This window comes from Lissotriton vulgaris, chromosome 2_1 (assembly GCF_964263255.1).
Source record: "Lissotriton vulgaris chromosome 2_1, aLisVul1.2, whole genome shotgun sequence".
Lineage (NCBI taxonomy): Eukaryota > Metazoa > Chordata > Amphibia > Caudata > Salamandridae > Lissotriton > Lissotriton vulgaris.
The window spans coordinates 1,446,576,162-1,446,601,267 of NC_141687.1; positions in this window are offsets into that span (position 1 = coordinate 1,446,576,162).

Genomic DNA, 25,106 nt, shown 5'->3' on the forward strand with positions numbered 1-25,106 from the left:
GCTTGTTAAACTACCTAGTAACCCTGGCAACACTTCCTGGTTGCAGTAGAACGCGGTGAGACGCTGGCTCGCACGCTCCGCTAACAGAGCAATCCCTTCGGGTAAGTTTTTCTACATGCGATATGTGCCGTCTCTGTAATCGGCTACCGATGCGGGCCCCTCTAAGTTTACTTATCCTGACCCCTTGCCCTTGCAGATTTGCAGAGGGATTGTTTTTCACTTTACGGACTTTTTGGAATCATCCCCTTTTTGGAAAAGGAGCTGTAATATTCCACCTCTTATTTCTACCATCCCACGGCGGTGAGGTAGGCTAATTTAATTTATTTTATCTAAATTGTATACGGTCCTAACGATGTCCTTAGCACATAAGTAATTGGCGCTTAATTTAATGTTCTTAGATACGAATACGAATTAAGAAACACCAGCAACATACAAACGATAAAAGCCTCAGCCCTGTCATGGACCATGTTTTTTCGGGTCACCTTGTGTCTTCCTAAACAGGTAACTCGGACTATGCTCTACATGCCTCAGTATAACCCTCGACCTTTAACTTAATCCAATCCTTTAATCTTTCATATAACGGACCTTTTCCGTTTATTTATTGCTCTGGGACGTTTAAAGACCAGTTTAAGTAATTAGTTATTTTTCTCTTAATATGTTTAGGAATCAGCCCCACTTACCCCCTACCTTCCCCTCACGTCCTGACGAAGACCCGCGCAGTAAGGGAATACTGTCCTACATTCTCTGGGTCGAAACGTAGACATTCATCTACAACCAAGAATTCCCGATATTAGCTTGATTGATTCAGCATCCTAGGAGTCTCTTCTACTATAAAGTTTTGTTGATTGTGCATATTTTATTTGACCTCTTGTATGTGGATCAATGACAATTATGATTTGACTTGTGGATTTATGCATATGGAATCTGAGCAGTGATGTGTAACTATCAGAAGTGTGTTTTTCCCTTGCACCTTCCCCTTTTCCTTGTGGGCGCATTTAATTTTGTGTATATTATAATTGATTCTTCAATCATTGAATGGCTAATGGTGCAGTGAGAATAAAAACACTAGCACCTTCAATTTTTTTTGGATTAATTCAACATAAGTGTGTGATTATAAATCAATAATTGCATGTTTGGTCTGGGACCCCTGTATACCTATACCGACTATCTACCCAGGTCCCACTGACTATATGGGTCAACCCAACTTTTTACAACACACACACACATGTGGCAGCGGACCGAGCAGGTAGATTGCTGGCGCATATGATCCGTCAAGAACACACGCAGGTGCCTGTGCTACGGCTACGTGTCAGGCGGGTGCTCACTACGCAACATGACGCCCACGGTGAGTTCACCACGCATTACACCAGAGTATACCAATCGTTAAATCGTGCAACACCAACAGAAATAGACTCCTTTCTTACTCCCTTAACCCTACACCAAGTCACAACAGAGCAAAGAGACAAGCTGAGCGAGCCACTCACGCTATCGGAGGTGCAAGATGCTATATGCTCGTTAGCCATGGGCAAAGCGTCTGGCCCCGATGGGAACCGGGCCGAATACTACAAAGCTTACCAGCAGGCGCCGACGCTTCTCGCAATGTACCAGAATGCGCAGGAAAGAGGCATACTTCTGGATACGCTTTGTGAGTACCTACTGGTGTCCTTGCCCAAACCTAACAGGAATGTGAACTGATAGGATCATATCGCCCGCTAGCGATACTTAATACAGATTAGAAGGCGCTAGCTAAAATAATAGCGCATAGATTGGCCTTGTTGGTGCCGCAACTAGTGTACGCGGACCAAAATGGATTTGTGCCTGCGCGCAACAAGTCACTAAATTTGCGACGCTTCTTCCGAGTGGTACATTACTACAGGGACAGCTGGGCGCATGCTGGATGCCTGGCATTGGACCTGGAGAAGGCGTTGGACACCCTAGAATGGGGGTTCCTTTTTGCTGTGCTGGGTAAGCATGGATTGGGAGAGGTGTTCTGGGGCCTCGTTAAGTTACTATATACGCACCCAATAGCGAGGGTCAAGACAGGTCCATATATATTGGATCGAGGCCCCATAGAGTGCGGCACAAGGCAGGGCTTCCCACTCTCCCCATTGTTATTTGTACTGGTCATTGAGACATTGGCTGAAGCACTTCGCAATACTCAAGATGAATGAGGAATCCCTTTAGGAGACGGTACGCATGCGGTCTCATTATATGCAGATGTCCGGCTGATATACCTCAGGGATGTCAGGCAGTGATGTACGCGATTGAGGCCCCGCTGCTTGCGTTTGCCTTAGTGTCAGGACTGAAGGTTAATTGGGAAAAGTCCTGTCTGTACTCCTTGAGGAGTCTATCCCAGACCCGCAGTTAGTCATCATCAATAGACCTGTGCACTGGCTGCTATCAGCATTTCGATATCTCTGAATCCGTGTATATATATAGGGACTCGCAGGACCCCTTTGAGGGCAACCTGGGTCGCGCGGGCACAAATCACCTTGCCGCTCTCTGGTATGGGCAGGGTTGCGCAGCTAAAAATGGCGGTCCTACCACGCCTGCTTTATTACTTCACAAACTTACCAAAATACCTTAGACCGCCGCTTTGTTTTTTTCAAAACAGTGGGACCGCCGCTTTTTAAAGGCTTCGAATCAGATATGCGTCAGTTTATCTGGCATGGATCGCGAAGCAGAGTATCATTGGCCAAAATGTACCCACCAACCACCCAGGGAGGCCTCTCGCTGATCAATATGGAGCAATATTATCTGGCGGCGCAGCTTCAGTGGGTGGCGCGATAGCTAAGTGCACGCCAACTTGAAGACAGAGCAACACAGACGCCTGGGCTCACTCAATCCCAGATAGTGACACTGTTCCATCCTAGTAGGACATGCGTTGCACCTACACAGCTACCGGTGTGGGTGGTGGATGAATGCTACCGGAGCTTCTTCGCATCACACACCAAGTAAAATCATATGTCCCATCTCTTCCCATACTGGGCACACCCAGGGGGCATCAGGCAGTATCCAGCACAAAACGTATTCACTGGAGGAAGCGGGCATCCAAACATTAGGTGATCTATAAAACGATGGGCAGCTCATGCCATTTGAGGAACTAGCCAAAAGTTTGGGCCTGCCACCAGGGCAGTTCCTGTTGCATGCTGCAGTGACACGTGCACTAAGCGCGTCGTGGAGCAATGTAGCACAGGAACAGGTCACTCATCTAACTATACACTATTTACATAAACTGGACGCAGGCCGCCATTTTACCAAGTGGTTCGCAGAATCCCTCAGAACCCACACAGCACTGCAATTACTTTCCCTCCGAGCCCAGTGGGATGCAGACTTGCAGAGGCCCACCACGGAAAGGGAATGGGAAATTATACTTGCGAGTCTCACACAAATCCCTCGCAATGCCAGATTTTGACTTATCCAATATTATATAACTCATAGAGCCAGTTAAGCAAAAACTAGAGGCTTTTCCGACATTGGTTTTCTTTGCATAGTTGCTCTTTTATTTAAATGGCTAGCAAGAAATTTAGATATAACTAACGTTTTCATGATACTGTGGAAAGCAGCTGGTGGGAGAGAAGACATCCGGCAAAAGTAAAACATTAGTATGGAATCCTACACTTTTTTATACCTGTTTCCGCACTGGTTAGTAGTCAGCAGTAGTAAATGAGGGAACCACCAGAACACCAGCCACGCAGTCTTGCCAATGGTGGCACCCAACTCTTCATTATCGCCCCTCCAACAGGCGCCACAGAACTCTTAGTTGGACTGTGTGAAGACTCTTGTTGTAACCGAACTTTTACCTATCCATAATACTGGACTAGGAACTACTAGAAAAATGCATTACCAAAGGAATTCAACTGAAAAACAGACATTCTCTGTTAAAAGTGAACGTGGGTGGCCAAGATGGCATCGAGATAGGATGCACTGCTCCCAGCTCTTGCCAGTCGCCCGCCCGTATCAGCGCAGCATGGACCAATCGGGGGCCGCAAAATTTGAAGCGACCCGAGACGTTTTGCTGCATGCACCGGACCCGGCTTGGGCCGGAAATCCCAACTGAGGCGGTGGCCGCAGGTGTCAGACTGGAGCTGACCCAGCCGTACCGTGAGGGGGCGGCCTCGACAACAAGGTGGTCCACGGATTTGACCACCGAGGCCAGCTTCCCTTCTCCCGGCCTCCTCACCACTAAGCTTCCGACCAACTGACTCTCCCGGTGTTGTGACTGCCGATCGCCGGACGGCTCATCGGGAAGACTGCACCCGGTGCTGCCTGCGGGGCCCATCCCACTGTCCACGCTGCTGGTAAGAGACTTCCCTCTTTGGCGATACAACTGGCGCCCTCCTGAGCTGCAGAGATGACCCGCGGGTCCCGCCGCTGAGCCCAGACAGTGAGCAACGGGCGGGCCCAAGGCCTTGCCAAAGCACCAGGCCGGAACGATCCCCGGCCTGTAGCTGAATTAGGACCGCAGAAGACACACAGGGCCGGCTGCAAACTACACGAGGCCATGGCCTCGTAGGGGGGGTCGGCAGCGACAAATCTGGATCTCTACCCCCCGGGCCTGAGACACCAGGATCCTCCCCCTGATTAGTGCCGCAGTCACTCATCCGTCCCTTGAAGCCGGCTGGGGCTGGTAGCCCACATGGCGCTAGATCGGGTGACCCGGGACGGCCCGCTGTAACCACCGGAGGGCCAACGTTCGGGGCACGCCGCCTGCAACGCTAGTAAAGAAGGAGCGCCCCGGAGGCCGACGGGGGTCGCCACAGACAAAGAGCGGCAACGAGACACACAGTGAGCGGGCTTGGCGCATTTGTTGGACCCTAGTGCGACCCGGACCACTTGGATTGCGGACCCTGTTTGGGAGGCCCAGCAGCGGGGTGGGGACGAATCCCGAGTCCTCCCCCAGCACACCCGTACTGACCTCAGCACATACCCTGCGTGGGATCTGGGGTGCACAGACGATGACCGGGGCGCTTCTGTAGCGACCTCCCCCGCGGAGTTACGTAGGGACCCTGGCCCGAGGCTGTACACAGCGGGGCCTTCCCCCCGGCCAGAGACACAGCAAGGCCATGGCTCTCTGAGACATTGCTGAAGTAGGGGCCTAGAGGATACCAGTACCAGCCGCTGCAAGCCCTCCCCTGGCAGAGACACGGTGGGAGCACACACATAGGAGGCGGCATTGCAAAGAGGCTATGACGAGCTGAGGGAAGACCGCCCTCACGGAGGCGCTGCCATTGGACTGGGGACAGGACCGCGCTGCAGAATCTGAAAGTGGCTGAGGGGGGAACCTGCTTGAACGACTGTGTCCCTGGCCCCCGCTGGGGCATCCGCCAGATCGGCGAGCGCCTCACCTCACATCCTTCACACGGTCGCTAGCTTAGTACCCTATACGGAGAACACCCGGGCGCAAACAGCATCGCACATAGGGGGGGTCGGCTCTCCCCCCTTCCTGGGGCATCCAGCTTGCTATGGAGAAGAGGGCCCGGACTACCCTCATCTTGCGTCCACTATTAGCTGAGCGCCCACCTCACTCTGTGTAAGAAAAACCCTTTTCTCGCCATATCATGAAAGCCTTCCTTGTGTCGCTGTTCCTCACTCTTTGAGAACACAGTCGGTGAAGACTAAATTTGCCACGGAGGTTAGAGATATCCGCCGAGAAGTGGATAATGTGGGAGAGCGAGTGGATACCCTTGAAGAGAAAAGCAACGCCACAGCATCAGAAATACCATACTTCAGCAGGAGGTAATCCGGCTCCAGGATCAAAACTTGGCATCCAGACTCATCCGGAAGACCTAGGAAACCGATCCCGAAGACATAATATCCAGATACGTGGAGTAAAATCCCCAGAAGACACCCATGACCTACTCACTTTCACACAAGGCCTCTTCCACCATATCCTGGGGGACTCACAGGAAACCGACATCGTCTTGGACAGAGCACAGAGTGGGGCCATCACGTGGCCCCAACGCTCCGCCGGCGGACATCTTGGTGTGCGTCCAAGACTTTAAGATAAAGGAAGCCATCCTCACTAAGGCGAGAACCCTTCACCCCATCTCATTTCAGGGTCACTCCCCAGTGCGGTTCCAGGACCTAGCCCTGATCACGCTGCAACGACGACCGCAGTTCCGCCCAGTGACTGAACATCTCCGGCAGCAGGGGATATCATACTCTTGGGGACATCTTTTTCGCCTTATCTTTCGCCACAAGTGGAAACTCCTCCAGCTCCGCTCCTTAATAGACGCTTGCCGCTTACTGGGCCTCGCAACGCCAAATGAAGACGACGACCGCAGCACTAACTCAGGGCCCGAGATATCCCAGTCAGGATGGCAGAATCAAGACAGACGACGGCGTCCCCGGCGATCGCACAAGTCAGAAATTGCTAGAGGCCAACAAGCGGGAAACCACCGTTACAACGCAACTATTACAACGCACTACTATTACAACGCTACTTTTACAACGCAGGATCCATTACATCGCATGCCTTTACAACGCATGACATTACATAGCAGATGCTATTACAACGCATGCCATTACAACGTAAGTATAGGTGAGTATATAATTTTATTTTATATTTAACATTATTTAATTAATTTAATTAATATTAAATATATTAATTTATTTTTTTTATATTATAAATTAAATATATGTGATATTCTGTGCTTTTTAAACAATTTTACCTGATTGCTTCCCTTCGAGATTCGCCTCCCCGCGCAGCCGAGTCAGGCGCTGCAGCGGGTCGCAGGAGAATCGCCGTGACCCCCTGGCACCGCCCACTGACCCAGGCCACACCCCCTTCTTTGACATATAAAAGAATGTGCTGTTCCCGGAAGCGCAGCGGACGGGCGCAGCGGACGCGCCGGCAGTGCGCCGAAGGCGCGCCAAAGGCAAGCCCGTCTGCGCCCGTCCGCGACCAAATGGGACCAGGGGCCACAATCCCTGGTTCCCACATACCTCAGGTCAGGACGTACAGCTCAGCAGCCATCCACAACATAGGAACTACAGCTGCTGTACACTGCACACACATCTACTCACCAGCTGAACTTCCTTCCCGCTGCCTTGGATGCAAACATCCCTTCTACAACACCACATTGCCAGCCACGACGCAGGAATATTGTACGTATTTGTTAAATTGTAGGTCCTTACCGAGGCACAGCACACAAATTGCCCTGTTGCTAGAGGAGCGCAAGCCGGACGCCGTCTTCTTGACGGAGACATGGCTTACATCCCAATCTGAGCCATACATAGTCTCAGCCTTACCCTCTGGTTTTCAAATCTATAGATTAGACCGGACGGAGGGGAGAGGAGGAGGCTTGGCTATCATACTGAAAGACCAGTACCGCTGTCGCACCACAGCTGAAACTATTCCTGAGTGCGAGAGCCTAGCATTCAGCATAGATTTCACTGCTAATAGCTCCTTCTTCGGCACTCTGATATACCGTCCCCCAGAGCCGGCTAAGATGTTCCATAGGTCTCTTCCAGACATTATAGCCAAACGAATCATGTCCTCAGCTAACTACACAGTTTTAGGAGATCTTAATTTCCATTTCAATACTCCTACAGATCATACTGCCATGGAACTAACAGATGATCTAGCAGCCTTACAATTAATTCAGTATGTCACAGCCCCTACTCATGAAAAGGGCAACCTACTTGACCCGATTTTTAGCAACTGCACCGAGCTGGTGGTGGGCCAACCCACTCCCCTTCCCTGGTCTGATCATTTCTTAGTCCCGCTTACCTGGCTCACCTGTAAAACCCCCCCCCGCCTACCCTCCAAGTCAAAAAGAGGAACTGGGCTAAATTACCCATGGAGTCTTGGCTAAGCAACTTAGATTCCACCCGCCCATCTCTCCGCACAGACCCCAACTTGGCAAACAAGGATTACGAGGGCTGGATCACGAACTCACTGGAGACTATTTTCCCTTTTCGGAGATCCATATCAAAGAGGCTGCATAAATCAGCATCCTGGTTCTCAGACACCTTAAGGGAAAAAAACGCCTCTGTAGGAAACGAGAGAGAGCGTGGCGTCTAGATTTCATACCCGAGAAAAAGCTCCAATACAGAGAGGCAATCAAGGCCTACAGAGATGGGGTCAGGATGGCCCAGGACGCCTACTTCGCGGACAAAATCATGGAAGCCAAATCCAAACCCAAGGAAATCTTTTACTTGGTAAAAAAATGCACTAAAGTGAACACAGCTCCACCCTTGGCAAAAACGCAAGAACAGTGCAATGAGCTAGCGGAATTCTTCCACAACAAAGTTACCCAGATCTATTCCTCCTTCCCGATAGTAGCCACAAATCCAGGAGCAGCCGACCAAACACCTTTGAGACACCCCACTCTCCCAGACCAGCCAAATCTTGAACATTTCCCCCCATTAGACCTTGACACCCTGAATCAATTGCCCGCCAAGTCAAATCTGGCTCTCCACGTGACCCAGCCCCACCGTAGATCATGCTGCAGGCAAGCCAAGCCACCCTGCCCGTAATTCTGGATCTATTAAACTCTTCCATTTCATCCTGTACAGTGCCCACTGTATGGAAGAGAGCCATGGTACGGGCACTGCTAAAAAAAAAAAAAACAATCTTGATCCAGAAGATCACTCCAGTTACAGCCCAATCTCACTGCTCCCCTGGGTAAGTAAGGTCCTGGAGAAGTATATAAACACCCATTTAATTCAATTTCTTGAGAATAACCTGCTATTGGACACGACCCAGACAGGCTTCAGACCTAAGCACGGAACTGAAACCGTTTTGTTAGCGGTTACCGAAGAGTCACGCAGGATACTGGATCAAGGAGGATCAGTGGCAGTGATCCTCCTTGACCTAAGTGCAGCCTTCGATACGGTCAGCTATGCCACCTTGCAGAACCGTTTACGTAACATCGGAGTAACAGGCAATGCACTGAGGTGGCTTGACTCCTTCCTGACCAACAGATCTTTTCAGATCTTTGACGGGGAAATAGTGTCAGCCAGCAAACCACTGAGTTGTGGGGTTCCGCAGGGCTCTTCTTTGAGCCCTGCGTTGTTCAATATATACATGAAACCACTGGCTGGGGTCGTCGAACCGCACGGTATTAAGATCATATCGTATGCGGACGATACCCAGCTAGTGGTTTCCCTGGCTCAAGAGGGCAACAGGCAAACCTCGGAAGGCCTGATGAAATGTCTAGAGGATGTCAAGGAGTGGATGACAACCTCCTCTCTAAAACTCAATGGAGATAAAACAGAGCTCATGCTCCTGGGCCCAGTATCACCAGTGCCATTCATCTCCCTATGGCCTCCCTGCCTGGGCACCCCTCCTACCCCCAAGGAAAGTGTAAAAAGCCTGGGAGTATGGCTGGACAAAAGTCTCTCATTTACCACTCAGGCCACTAAGCTATCTGCCACATGTTTCGGCCTACTCAGAACACTGAGGAAAGTTCTACCCCTCCTGTCAATGGAAGCCAAACAGGTGGCAGTACAAGGCCTGATACAGTCCCGGCTAGATTTTAATAACGCCCTCTACGTGGGAGCCCCTGAGATGACCTTACGGAAGTTGCAGGTGGTACAGAACTGTGCAGCCCGTACCTTGCTACAGATCCCACGCACTCAGTCAGCCAGACCCGGATTAAAAAGTTTGCATTGGCTGCCGGTGAGGCAGAGAGTAGCATTTAAGGCATTGTGTATTTCCCACCGGGCCTTCTGGAAGACAGGGCCAGCAATTAATGACAACCTAGTCACCCTCTATCACCCAAGCAGAAATCTTCGTTCCACGGAGGCTTTCTTGGCTGTGGTGCCCAAAGTTAGGAGAGCTAGAACCGGAGGCAGGATGTTCTCCTTGAACGCCTCAAAGTTGTGGAACTAACTTCCTTTACAACTCCGGTTCAATTCGAACTTGCTCTCCTTTCGCAAACAATTGAAGACCCTTCTGTTCGCAAGGTCCACAGAGTCCTAACTTCTTCCGCACCGCCCAGTTCTGTCTACACACTCAGCGCTTGGACGCCCGTGGGGCAGCAATCGCGCTATATAAATCGACATACAATACAATACAATACAAATATATTCATTTAAGTAATTTTAAAAAATAAGTATGCGTATAGGTGTATATGTTTTGGGGTACTGAGTTATATGTTTTGGGGTGTTTGGGTATTTTTAGGTTTCAGAGCTGGGTTTGGTTTTTGGGGTACAGGGGTATTTTTAGGTTTCAGGGCTGGGTTTGGTTTTTGGGGTACAGGGGTATTTTTAGGTTTCAGGGTTGGGTTTGGGGTACAGGGGGTATTTTTAGGTTTCAGGGCTAGTTTTAGGGTACATGGGTATTTTTAGGGTTCAGGGCTGGGTTTTGGGGTACAGGGGTATTTTTAGGTTTCAGGGCTGGGTTTGGGTTACATGGGTATTTTTAGGTTTCAGGGCTGGGTTTGGGTTTTGGGGTACAGGGTTTTTTTAGGGTTCAGGGCTGGGTTTGGGGTACAGGGGGTATTTTTAGGTTTCAGGGCTAGTTTTAGGGTACATGGGTATTTTTAGGGTTCAGGGCTGGGTTTTGGGGTACAGGGGTATTTTTAGGTTTCAGGGCTGGGTTTGGGTTTTGGGGTACAGGGTTTTTTTAGGGTTCAGGGCTGGGTTTGGGTTTTGGGGTACAGGGGTATTTTTAGGTTTGAGGGCTGGGTTTGGGTTTTGGGGTACAGGGGTATTTTTAGGTTTCAGGGCTGGGTTTGGGTTTTGGGGTACAGGGGTATTTTTAGGTTTCAGGGCTGGGTTTGGGTTTTGGGGTACAGGGGTATTTTTAGGTTTCAGGGTTGGGTTTGGGTTTTGGGGTACAGGGGTATTTTTAGGTTTTAGGGCTGGGTTTGGGTTTTGGGGTACAGGGGTATTTTTAGGTTTCATGGCTGGGTTTGGTTTTTGGGGTACAGGGGTATTTTTAGGTTTGAGGGCTGGGTTTGGGTTTTGGGGTACAGGGGTATTTTTAGGTTTCACGGCTGGGTTTGGGTTTCGGGGTACAGGGGTATTTTTAGGTTTCAGGGTTGGGTTTGGGGTACAGGGGTATTTTTAGGTTTCAGGGCTGGGTTTGGGGTACTGGGTTATTTTTAGGGTTTAGTTTTAAAATAAATCTTTTAATTTAATTAAAAAAATTAATTTTAATAATTTTATTATTTATTAATAATAGTTATTTGTTAATAATAGTTCTTTTAAAAATAAACTTAAAGTAATATATGTACAAAATAATTATTTAAAAATAATTTAATTTATTAAATTTAAATTACATTTTTTTTTAAATAATATACTTACCTATACTTACGTTGTAATGGCATGCGTTGTAATAGCATCTGCTACGTAATGTCATGCGTTGTAAAGGCATGCAATATAATGGATCTTGCGTTGTAAAAAATGCGTTGTAACGGTGTGCGTTGTAAAAATTTGCGTTGTAACGTCATACATCCCAACAAGCAGCACTAACCGCAGCCACAGAGGCCCTCGCTGGTGAAGCTTCCACCGTCAAGTGAATATCCCTAAAACACTGGACTCTTTACACGCATCCTTGCTGGTTCTGGGGGGGGGGGGCTGAACCCTCCTCTTGGTTACACGATGGACCCCAACTCGATGACTGACCAGTCGTCGTGGGACGGCGGACTATTTTTGCTAACTGTATTTGTGCGAACTGTTCTCATTTTGGGGTGGGTTTGGGTTTTTTTTCCCCCCCAAGGGTTTTTTCTTTTCTTGGGCTGGTCCTCCTAGTCCACTTCCCCCCTCTCTCAACTGGCACAGATCACCTGACAGTGCGCTACGACTTCCTCCTCCCAGCGTTGTGCACCTGGCTTACTCCTACTGCGCACGACATGGCCTACATCTCTCCCACACACTAGATGCCACATGGACCGCTTAAGATTCTAACACTCAATGTACGAGGCCTCAATAACCCAATCAAACGCAGAGCTGTCCTCAACTATCTAGAACACTCCACCCCTGATATATGCGTACTACAGGAGACACATTTAATACTCCAAGACTATAATAGGATGAAATCCCGCGCCTTCCCCACACAGATGTTCTCCTCCAACTCCACTAAGTCAGCAGGGGTTGCCATACTCGTTTCCCGCTCCTTCCACTGCAAAGTACTCCAAAAGGAAGCAGAGATCAAAGGCCATTTACTTACATATCAGTTTCTGGTGGCCGGGGTATTCCTCATAATAGGTTCAGTATACGCCCCCAATGAGGATCAGGACAAATTCTTCCATGATGCACTCACTGAGGCGACAGCTAACGCAGAGCGACACCTGCTATTAGGGAGAGACCTGAACTTAGTCTTTAACAATCTTACTGATCGCTCCTGCCAACGCACAAGCCAGGTCGTGGCTCTCTCTCGGTCAGGGCTGATCAGTGTCCGGGATCTGGGACTCGTTGACCTATGGCGTCATTTCCATCCCCACAGCCGGGCTTAAACCTATTACTCAGGGGCCCATAAAACCTATGCCAGACTGGACAACTTCCTTTGCTCCACTCTGCTACAGGCGCTAGCTACTGACACCGAGAAACTCACAGCATCCTTATCTGGCCATTCCCCAGTCATAGCCTCCTTCCACTTTCCACACACACGGCAACCACTGCGACACTGGCGCTTTCCGACTCACTATTACACCAGGCCTCTACAGTTGACCAAATTAAAACTGCCATCTCGAATTACCTCGCCCCCAATGCCAACTCAGACACCTCTTTAGCAACGCAGTAGACTGCCCTTAAGGCTGTCCTGCGGGGAGAAATTATAGCCATTTCTACAGCTGGCAAAAAAGAACGCAGCCAGAAAAGGGCTGAGCTTACTAAGCGGGCCGCAGAACTAGAGCAGATGCATCAACGCTCCGGTGCGGCCAGGGCCTGGCGCCAACTCTGCACGGAGCAGAAACAACTCGCTGCGCTAGATCAGGATAGAGCTGAATATGCGGCTCTCCGCCTCCGCCACTCCTACTGCACCGGGGAGACAGATGCGGCCGTCTCCTAGCCCACAAATTGCGGGAAGCAAGGCAACAACAGGGGGTACAGGCCATCCGACCCTTGGGGGGAGAACCTACCTCGGACGATGCAGCCATTGCGGAAGCCTTCCGAGACTTCTATGCTAAGCTTTATTCGGCAATTCCCTAGATGCACTCCACAGTTTCGAATACTTAGAGGCTGCACAGATACCAGCTCTTAACCCAGCGCAGGCCGCCCATTTAGACAGAGATATAGGGACAGAAGAAGTAATCACAGCCATATCCCGCCTTTGGCTCAGTAAATCGCCTGGGCCAGATGGCTATTCCACAGCCTTTTATAAAACCTTTTGCACCCAGGTGGCCCCCTTACTGCAGGATCTGTTTAATACTTTTACACAAACCGGAGCTATTCCTGAGGAAATGCTGGAAGCGTCGATTGTAGTCATCCCGAAGCCCGGAAAGGACAAAACTCTTTGCAGCGCGTATAGACCAATCTCCCTCCTAAACATAGATTTTAAACTCTACACGATCATACTTGCGACTCGGCTGGCGCCCTACATGCCTCAATTGGTGGAAACAAACCAGGCGGGCTTCATACCACAAAGGCAAACAAGTGACAAATAGAGTCCTGCACCTCCTTGAAAAAGCGTCTCGCACACAAGGGGGATATATGTTACTGGCCATCGACACTGAGAAGGCCTTCGATAGGGTGCACTGGCCCTATCTGGAGCAGGTCATGCAGAGATTCGGCTTCGGAGAGAAATTACGCACCCAAATCCTGAATTGCTATCGCTCACCCAAAGCCACAGTCTGAGTAAATGGTCATACATCATCCCAATTCCCCATAGGCAGAGGTACACGGCAGGGGTGCCCTTTCTCTCTCCCCTCCTCTCCCCTCCTTTCCGCTGAGAGTCAGACACCACCCCCTCATAACCGGGATCAAATTTGGTGAGGATGTACACACGATCAGCCTATATGCGGATGACATCCTGCTCTCCCTCTCTAGCCCGAACCAGGCACTATGTGCTCTCTTTGTTGAATTACATTGTTTTGAACAGGCATCAGGTTTTAAAATCAACATGGACAAATCGACTGCTCTTAATATTTCCCTCTCTTTGACCATGTTAGCCCACATACAGGAAGGACATTCTATAAAATGGTCCACCTCCACGATTCCATACTTAGGAGTGCAATTAGGTTCTACCATACAAGCCACTATTACCGCTAACTATGATAGGCTCCGCGCCCACGTCCGCAAAGAATTGGGCCAATGGAACCAATCCCCTCTCCTGGTTGGGCAGAATAGCGGCCACTAAAATGACAATATTCCCCCAGATCCTCTACCTCTTCCAGACCCTCCCTCTACACCCCCCCCTCTCCCAACTGGCTGGATTCAACAAACCTAGCCGGACCTGGCACAATTCATTTGGCAAGGCCGCAAACCACGGTTCAAGCATGAAATAGCGGTCCTACCCCTGGAGCGTGGAGGCGTGGGAATCTCTGACTTGCAGCTCTATTTCTACGCTTCGCAGCTCCGCTACTTGGTGGAGTGGAACCGCCTAGAATCCGAAAAGCACTGGTTATTCCAAGACCAAGCGGTCGCTGCCATGCCCCTGCAGGGTGTTCCCTTTCTCCAGAAGACGCATAGACCACCTAATCTTTACGCGTCTTATATCACGAGCACGATAATGGAGGCCTGGGACAGCACTGCTACCACCCACGAGCTGACATCATTGCCCTCCCCTCTAACGCCACTGTTTAATAATCCAGACTTCCACCCTGGCATGGACACCAAGGCCTTTACAAACTTTACCCAATGTCGATCCCTGGGCCACCTGTTTGACCTAGATGGAATCATCCCGTTCCAACAACTCAAAACGGACTACGGTATTCCGGAAACTGAAAGGCTGCCCTATTTACAGCTCCGGCATTGGGCACTTCAGCTGCAAGGTAAACCTGGCGCTCAGCGTCTCTTAACCCCATACGAGAAATGGCTGATTACCCAATCCGCTGATAAACTCATTTCTGACCTCTATAAACACTTACTAACAACCACTACACTCACATAACGCAGGGCGGGCACGCTGGGAGCGAGAACTGTGCAGGATGCGAACTCTCAAAAAAATGGGACGACATCTACTATAGGGCCCGACTCAGCACACCACACAGGCCTTACTAAGACACTGACCAAGGTGGCCACCTATTAGTACTATACACCAGAGCGCCTTCACCATTTTGACTCTCGTCTAAGCGCTCTGTGCTGGAGAGGCTGCGGGGAGGTGGGCAGCCTGGAGCACCTTTTGTGGAGTTGTGACCGCATCCAACCCTATTGGACCCTAATCCTTGATGAAAGAGATTCTCATCTCGACACACAACTCCTGTGTTTCCCTACGTATATCCTTCTGGGTCTACCCAATTCGATAACATACCCTCTGAAATCCCAGAGGGGCCGACTAATCGCCATCGCCCTGGGAGCGACATCCCGAAACATACTGGCGCATTGGCGCTCTCTCCAGCCCCCACCACATCCTGGTTAGCTGCAGAGACTCTGGATGGTACTGGGAATGGAGAAGCTAACCCTCACGCTGGCAGGCAAAGGGGCAGAGTTCCCAGAGCTGGGACGTCCCTTCCTGACATTGCTCATAACTGAATTCCAGGAGCCGACATGCCCTCGCTGCCTCAGGCTTCTCCGCCTCGCTGACACGCAGATCCCACAGGAGCGTAATTCCAAACGGCCACGATAACACCCGCACATTCAGCATTTCCCTTTTTCCTGTTTTTTATGTTTTGTGAACGAGGGGCGCAGTGGGGTTGGGTTGTACATGTTATTCTGTTTCTTCCGCTCCTTCTAAATGTTTTCTTCCGCAGACCCGCTCCATGCATGTTGCTCGGTAATGCTATCATTAGCGACACTTGGTGTCTGTACTGCATTGTCTTAGGGGGCAGGGGGTCTTGTTATCCTTTTCTCGGTTTGAAAATCAATAAAAGATTTGAACCATGAAAGTGAATGTGATTTCACTGACTGTTCTCGCAGTTCATCCCTACAAAACAAACTATGCAGTTTAATACATATTGCTAGATAGGAGAGGGCATCAAATATAACAATGTTTTTTTAATACAGGTATGCGATGAAAGTTTAATATGCAGATCAGTCTCAGTTTAGGGCTCATATAAACCCAGCCACTAGATGCATCTATATATGCTATACATTTCTGTCTGATACAACTTTGGTTGTTTCCATAAGGTTACCCTAAGCGGAGTGGTGGCGTCTAAAGTGTTGAGTTAAGGTTCGACCTGAATACCTCTAAAGTAGAATTGATTGAAGGTAGGGCCTAGTGCGACAAGTGTACCTAAACAATAACCGTGATTCAGATAAAGGCGTTTATGTAGGAAAATGTCTATTTGAGCTGCAGCTCTGGATTCATGACTAGTTATTAAAAGTCTTCGGTGAAAAAATATTTAGGCTCTGGTCAGGGCTGGAGACATCACCCCAAGATTCAATTTCATGGGCTCTTACAGCCTAAATCACCACTTACTCTAGCCAATCGATAGGCAACTTGCAGATAATTGTGTGCCTCTTTAGGATTCAGACGGCTACCAATCCTAAATTGAAATGAACACATCACTGTGAAAAACTTGGAAGAAAACATCAAAGTGGGTGTAGTCAGCCTAAGGAACTCTTCCTTTGTTCCTTAGTCACATCTCATACTTTCATCTTTCTAACTCTAAACTTAATCACTATTTTTAGATTCAAATTGCATGCCACCCAGAACTTTGCATTTGATTTTTGAGGGTTTCAATAGTTTATGTTTGATGTTCAGTTTTAAAGTGTTATGGTACTGTAACGAAGAGGGCAGGAGGGTGGAAGAACACAGCCCCTATGAGAATTGGTGGGTCACTGATCCCTCCACTCCTTCCCTTCAGGATGATTATGCTTCGTGGAAACTACTTACCGACCCGGAGGATAAAGAGGACAGTGCCTTTAATTGGGCGTATACAGAGGACGAAGCCACACTCCTGCATGACGTCAGATTTGACGCAGTGGAGAAAAACCAGGAAGTACACGAAACAGCGTGTGACGACACCGAGGAGGGAGAAGAAGGAGCCGGGAGGAGAACCTAGGGAGACGAGAGCGGAGTGCGGAGATCAGGAAGCAAAGAAGAAGACGAGCCAGGAGGCCAACGGTCCTACGAGTCGCCGTGCCACACTCCCGAGGGAGGAGTGTGGCTGAAACAGGTACAGCAGCGGATTGCGTGCTGGGTGGGGAAGCGAGGAGTCACCCCTCCGTAGTGTGGCAGGCAGCTACCGTCTCACTTATACATATTTGTATATATTCCTGTTACCCTCGTACCTCGTCCATAGCCCCCTTTAATTCGTATTCCCTGCACCCTTTCCTCACCACGTACCCTTAACACGACCGCCAGTGTAAAGCACGAGTGTTCTCAGCGGTGTCCCTTCACTTACCGGTTCCCCAGGGCGTATCATGAGAGACCTTGAGTATTAATGGTCTCTTTTGTTCTCTGTGCCTTTTCTTTATAAACCTTGGGGCGAGAACCATCCAACAAATTCCCATCGACAGACGAAAGGAAGAAGACATTCCAGTTGAGACCGAGAGAAGTCCAGCTCCATAACGGACCCATAAGAGTTTGCTCGGGAGAGACTTACCTTCAGCAACCGAAACCCCTTGATAAAAATAAAACCATCTTTAACTAGAAAGCGTTTCCAGTCCCTCACTTCACCCACGTCACAGGTATCCAGATTTGATGTTGTCAGTATTGCATTTTAATTAGTAGGTTTAATCTGCTCTTTTAGGGATGAAGTATCAAACCAGAAGTCTTGGGTGTGGGTTCTTGGCACTGCACTCGTGATAGGGAGTGGCATACTGCTTCTAGTCAAAATATGCACATTAGTTTACGATGGATCATTCCAATTAGGTTGGATGAATGGGATGAACGTTGTAATCAGTACCCGACCAGCAGCAATGCAAAGATGTGGGGTGGGAAGTGATACACCTAGATTGATAATATAAGAGAACAGTCGTTCACACCGAGCACTAGAAACTGCACTGGGTGGTACTGGGCACAGCACTAGAGGAGGCCAGCAGACAAAATACCGGTAGAGTCTTTGTATACCAACAATATTTTTTAAAGTGCACCAATATAAAATTCTCTATATTTGAACTGGAGTACACTACTGGAAGGCAGTCCAATGCACACCTCAAACGAGCTACTGTTCAAAGGTTTCTACTCTTTCGAAGAGAATAACAATTTCTGAGCCTACTGTGCATCACCAGCTGCTACTATACATAAAAAATAAGGGACAAAACTGCATAACCGAAGAATTTACAGCATCATATGTCCTGAAAATACAAAGCAACTTTTAAACAATGTTTAAGTGCATTTCACTAAACCAAATGGGAAACTTGTGGCCCTACCATTGCTGCCTGCTAAAAGAAGAGTGGCTAGCTGGGGGGCGTGTCCAAGATGGCACCCATGCAGTAGCTCTTCTACGGAGCTCCACCGCGCCGAATCTCAGGCAGATGGATCCCGGGAATTTGGCCGTCCTGGGATCCCACCATTAGGCGTGGGAAGTGCCCGACCACCACGGAGCGCCGGTCTAGGGCGACAACAGCCAGAGGAAGCCTTCCAAACGATCGCCCCAGGTCCGGACTGACTCGAGGCAAGATGGTAGAGAGCAGCCTTCGCTGAGGCAGAGTGAGCAGAGCGGCCGGTACAGAGCCCCTGAGCTGTGGGGACAAGATTCCGCAGAGACAGCTGTCCAGAAGCATGGTGGGAGGCCAGAGAAGGCGGTACAGAAGAAGAAGTTGCCCCGATGCCCGCTCAAGTCAGGATCGAGTAGAGTGATACGGCAGACTGCGGGTCCCGCTGGGGCAGAGTGAGCGGTGTGGCAGGACTGGAATCCCAGAGCCGTGAAGGGGCTCAGCCACGCAGGGAGAGGCGCAGGGAAGCACAAAAAAAGGACTGGTAATCTATACGGGCCTCTTGAGAAGGACAGATGCCTGAAGGCGCAGACCAACGCCCGCAAGCGGCCATCCCAAAAATCGAGGATGCAGTGCAACGAGCGGGGTGGTCCCAGCAGTGCTTAATTTATGCCGGTGCTTAGCACCAGCACTTATTTATCGGGGCCGGGACTAGATAACAGCACGCCACTGCAACTCTGACTCTGGACGCATATGTCCGGCAATGTGAATGTGGGTAGACTAGAGACTACTACAGTAGTCAGTACTACAGTAGTCAGTATAATAAAATTAAAAAACATCAGGCAGGTTCAGACTCAGCGCGCGCAGACCGCCCAACTCTTTTTATTTATTTATTCCAATGATGATGCAATGCGCATTTCAAAATTGCAAAAGGTGTGGGTTGGCGGGCTGCAGCTCTTCAGTGTTGCTGCGATGGGCAGGCCCGGCTGGGAGACACTGATTGGGCAGGGGGCTGGAGTTTGTTCTGCGAAGGAAGGGCTGTGCAGAGGCAGGCATCGCGTAGATTTTTTTCCAAAGTGCCATGCCCAGGCACACCCACACGCACCATACCGCCAAGAGTTATCAACTGAACAACCCCGACGTCGAGTGCAGGCAGCAGCAGGCCTAGGCCGCCTATTGACTAAAGGAAGGCAGGCCGGCCCGTCAGTCAGTCAGTGCCCGGCTGCCCACCACCAGCAGCAGTAACAGTAAGTAGCAATGCTGCTTTTTAGGTCTCGCATCTAGTTTAAGACCTATTGTTGCCGACTTGCCGGGAATGTTGGAAAGGGGATGGGCACGCGCTTTCCCTCTGCGATTTCACCTCGTGGGCACGCACGTCCAGCCCTGCGCCGTGCACATCTCCTGTTCCACATTCCCAGCAAGTCAGCCTCTCGCCTCTCTCAATCGCGCACGCACACACCCACACTCATGCATGCATGCACACACGCACCCCTCCCCCCCTTTACCTCACCGGGCTCTTGTTAAGGTTACTGAGCTATTGTAAAACACTCGGACACCTTTGGTCAATGTCCGCGTTATATAAAACTGCAATGAATGAGAGTGACCAGACGTCCCATATTTCACAAGGCCGTATTGGTTTTCAGAAGCTTGCTGCGGTGATTTTAGCAACTACAAATACAGATCTCATGATTTTAAAAGAGGGAGGGAGCATTTGACTTCCACGGGTGTGGCTCTAGTGCAGGGGTACTCATAGTACGGCCCGCAGGCTGCTGGCGGACCGGCAAGCCTTCCCTGGCGGCCAGCGGACCTTTCAGACATCGAACCCGAGGTTTTTTTTTTTTTTTTAAAGTCTGTCTATAACCAGAGCTCGACTCCGAGATTCTGCTGCCTGTGGGGGCCGGGCGATTTCCGCCGTAGTCAAAGTGGGGCTGCAGGGGCGCTGAGAGGTGAACATAGCCTCATTAACATGCTAATGGTCTTTTAAAGACCTGTGAAATGCTTGAGTGCGGCAGTGTGCGCACGCCTGGAGTTGTCTCACATGAACACACACAAACCTGCCAGTCACACATGAACTCGCTCGTATCTGTTAGATCACTGCCCTCGTCCAGGAATTTTATCTCCCCTCTGTTATGTGTACATGTGCATGTTTGGGATCACCAATGCTTCCTTATACAGTGTCATGCTAGCCAACAGTCAGCACTTTCGCGTATTTTGGATTCAGAACGACATGTCCCAGGACTCTTATTGTTGCACCCCTCTTTCTTGTTGCTGTTAACCTGGCAGCATCCTGTAGTCAGATTTTAAGATGGTTGCATACAAATAAGTGAAAACTGCATCTCACTCTAATCTGCACCTTATAAACAGTGACTAATTTGAGCTGGTGTTTTCTGGTGCTCAGTACCAGCACTTTTCAGGAGCACTAGTTAAGGACACATTCATATACAGGGGGAGATTGAGTGATATGCCCAGAATCACAGGATGTTGAGCCGCAGCCAAGACTCGAACCTGGTTCCTGCGCTCTGAAGTCGCCAGCTCTGGCCATTACACCACATCCTCACCCCACTTTCATGGTTGGTAGATTGTTTTGTTTTAGGCGGCACTAACAAGAGAAATGAGCTGGTGCAAGCTGCCTCCTAATGATAGCCCCGGCACTTATGTTTTTTTTTTTTTACAGATTAAGCACTGGGCCACAGGCCACCCAGAGTACCAACAGAGAGACAGCGAACACTGGTAGGTGCAGGGCACTCCAATCGATAGAAGTGGGGGTGCGGGACCTGCAGAGAAAGGCTGACTAGGTTGACCCCCTCCCCTTCCCTGTCAAGCGCTGCACTTAAGAGGACTGTAGCCTGTGGCCCGCACATCCACATGCGGTGCCAGTGTATGTTGTTGGGCGGGGGGCGCTTGTAGTGAAGGTGGGACCTACTCGAATAGGCAATCCCAGCTAACTGTGCAATTTAGAGGCCTCGACGCAGGATTGTGACCCGACTGGTGCAGAACTTGACCTTTCAATCGAGGTGGGGAGGGATGGGGGGGGGGGGGTAAGGAGGAGATTTTGTTATTACTCTAAAGCCAGAATTGACCAGGCAGTACTTTAAGACAAAAGCCGCTTTGACCATGCTCACTGGGCGGATTGGTCTACAGTGGAGAAGCACAAACTAGGCGCCTGCCGGCGGCACCGCTGGTGTGCCCCTGTCTCTATCACTTTTGTTCTGAGCACTAGTTACAAGCACAATGATGACTATCAGGCTGAAGAAGGATGCCACCATTAAAGTATTTCTCCCAAAGGGCTCTACCAAGCGGATGGGGCGAATCCGGGCACAAAATCCCCGAGTCACACTAGCCCCACAGAGAAGCAAGATAAGAACAACGACTCACCCATCACGCGTGGATTCATGGAAGCCCTCTTTAGCTCGCTGCGGGATGACATAGCGGCCTTGAAAACAGAAATGTCGAAAGAAGTAAAAGAATTACGCCACAACATGAGCGAACTGCAACAGAGAGTGGATTCAGTGGAGCAGTCAGGAGATACCCAAGATGAAGAGCTGAAGTAATGCTGTAGAGAAATTTTAGTACTCCAAGACCATAATGCAGATCTTAATTACCACCTGGAAGACCTGGAAACCAATCTCGTAGATCCAACATCTGCATCAAATGCGTTCCTTTGCAAGCCGACGCAGGCCACCTAGAGGACTACGTCCTGCGACCTCCTGCTAGTTAGCACGCATAGAGCTGGCCGCTCCTCATTGGCACCCGCCTCTCCACAGGACATTCTTACATGCCTCCAAGATTAGCGGCAAAAAGAACTCAAAATGTCGGTAACACGGGGCGCTAGGTGGCGCCAGACCAAGATGGCCGCACTGGTGTGAGGCTCCTGCCAGATCGAGCACTCCTCCTCATCCTCCAGTGATCCTGACCGGAGATATTCGATAAAACACCGCTCCATCGTGTCCGGGACACCGAGCTGCTCTCAGCGATACCTTTCATGTTGAGGTAGCACAACCGGAGACGGAGATATCTGCCAACGAATCTGAGGCGTGCTGCCGCCTTGGTGAGATCGAGCCCCTGCGGCGGCCCAACCTGCTGGGAAAATCCGGGGATCCGAGGCCTACTCGAGGCAGACACGAGCGGCCTGCTTTCCCTCCAAAACTACAGGGACGCTTGGCGGACCGGAGGCGAGACCGACGCTGGAACAGCCTAGCTCCTACAGGAGGTGTACGCCTTGGGGGGGGGGGGGGGGGGGGGGGGGGGTATGAGGGCTCCCTGGGGCTGCGGGCGGCCGGACTGCACGCGCGCTCCCCAGGGCCGGGCACCAGGCATACTCTGCGGCCGGGCGCTTGGACTGTTGCGCTGCAGGGAGTGCTGGCTGGACACCCGCGCCTGCTGCCTGTCTGAGCGACGCCTGGGTGACCCGCCCGACTGGTGGTGATGCCGCGTCCCGCCCCTCCCCCCCACTGTACCCCACGGAGGCTCCCCGATCTTCAGGTGGGGCCCCCCTGCGCCGCCACAGGTACATACGGCCTGCGGGGACCTGGCCGCAGCAACTGCGTTACCTGACACCAGTGACGGGCCTTGCAGAATCCACCAACACCTGAAAAATTGAGCCCTTTGTTGAAAACCTGGTAATGGAAATGTTCGGAAAAGAATCATTCTCCCCCCACCTCATAGTGGAGAGAGCCCACAGATCCCTGGCAGCTCGGCCCCCTCCCGGGTCCCTACCAAGGCCCATCATCACGCGCTTCCTGAACTATAGAGACGGTGACGCAGTGTTGCGACGCGCGAGAGAGCTGGGGACTGTAAATCATGGCAACACAATACTGTCCTTTTTCCCCGATTTTACCCCTTCAGTCCAAGAAGCTAGGCGCAAATTTGCTGGGGTTAAAAAGAAACTACAAGCACAGGAGATCCCGTATGCCATGCTATATCCTGCAAAATTGAAAGTCTCCTATCAAGGCAAGCACCATCTGTTTCAAAATCCGCAGCAAGCGGAGGACTTCCTAAAACAATGCAGGAAAGATCAGCACAGAGAGGAATCAACTCACCGACGGTCCAGATCACAGTCACCATTGTCACAACAAGACTAACCTAATGTACTGATTTGTTGGACCTCGAAGTCGCACGGCCCCTGGTCACTGGGTATGTAAAGACTGCCTCCTGCATAGCCTGGTGAGGTTCCCGTGCTATTTTAAATCTTACTGGTCCAAGGTATCATTAAGTGCTCGATCACCCACTTCCGTCCCGCACGAATCAACTGGGGTAAGCCTGGTTGAATGTGGGTGAAAGAAGGGAGGTGGTTGGCAGGTCTGGTGCCCCTAGTTTTGACCCCCAATGGGTGAACCCCTACACTTCCCCTCCCTCCTGAGGGTAGGGATATGTGAAGTGCTCCTTTTTGTTGTGAGATGTGGTTTCTTAATGTTCTCTTGGGTTGAGATGGGTGGGTGGGCGCTCTTTCCCCGGCGGGTTGGGGTAGCCGGCGTGGGTGGGTGGGAGTTTCGACATTTAATGCACATGACCACAATAACTCTGATATGGTCTTAGGTCGAGAGAGCTGGACTGAGATATGGGGTTTCTAGAAGCACCGTTGATTTTGTTTCAAGTACGAACCATGATGTCATGCTTTTATATTACACATTTCTGGATCCATTGGGATGGGTGACGTAACAGGCACACAACCAATCCAACAGCTGCAACTAATTTCGTGGAATGTACGGGGTCTCAACAACCCGAGGAAAAAAAGACAGATTTTAAGCTACTTAGATAGGCAGGGAGTTTCCATCGCAATGCTTCAGGAAACACATTTAAATGTCAGGTAGTTCCCCACTGTTTGCATCCCGCTGGGCCTCCAGCAGAGTATTCTCGTCATATTCCAACTATGCTAGAGGGGTCACAATCTTGGTCAGGCGTGGGGTACAGTTCACTCCCGCTGGTACTGAGACAGATGCGGGAGGTAGATATTGCATGGTATGGGGCAGGCTCTATTCCCACACAGTCCTATTTGCATGCTACTATGGGCCAAATACGGACGACCCTGCACCACTCCTCACGCTATGAGGTAAAATTCAATCGATGAGGGTAGCGCACGACATCCTGGGTGGTGATTTCAACACTGCACTGCGGCCAACTATGGACAGATCTCACCCACAAGCTGAACATTACACACGCACTCAGCGCACCCTGTCGGACATTGTAGAGGAACATCGCCTGATCGACGCTTGGAGACATATACACCCCACACACACGCAGGGCACACACTACTCAGCGGACTCAGGTCCACTCCACCTGGGCACATCTGGACTACATACTTTGCACCACGGGGCTTTCCCCTTGGCTGGTTAAAGCAACCCACCTCGCCCGCACCTTCTCTGACCACTCCCCAATATTGGTAACTCTGCGCATTCCCCTCGATATTTCCCCCTACTTAAATTGGCGACTTAACCCAGCTCACAAAACAGATTCGGCCTTCAAGGCGGAACTCGAACAGGACATAAAAGATTTTGAACGCAACATATCCTCGGTGTCCAGCCTGACCACAGTTTGGGAGGCCTTTAAAGTCACAGTAAAGGGCTGGTGCATTGCTAAAGGGGGTGGAGTCCTCATATCCCTGCGCGATGAGTTGCATAAACTCGAACTAGAACTAAAACAACTAGAACGGGATGTTGACAAGCTCACACGGGGCCACTCAGTCAGAGCTCAACTCAACTTAATGACTATGCAGAACTCTCAGAGAAAGAATG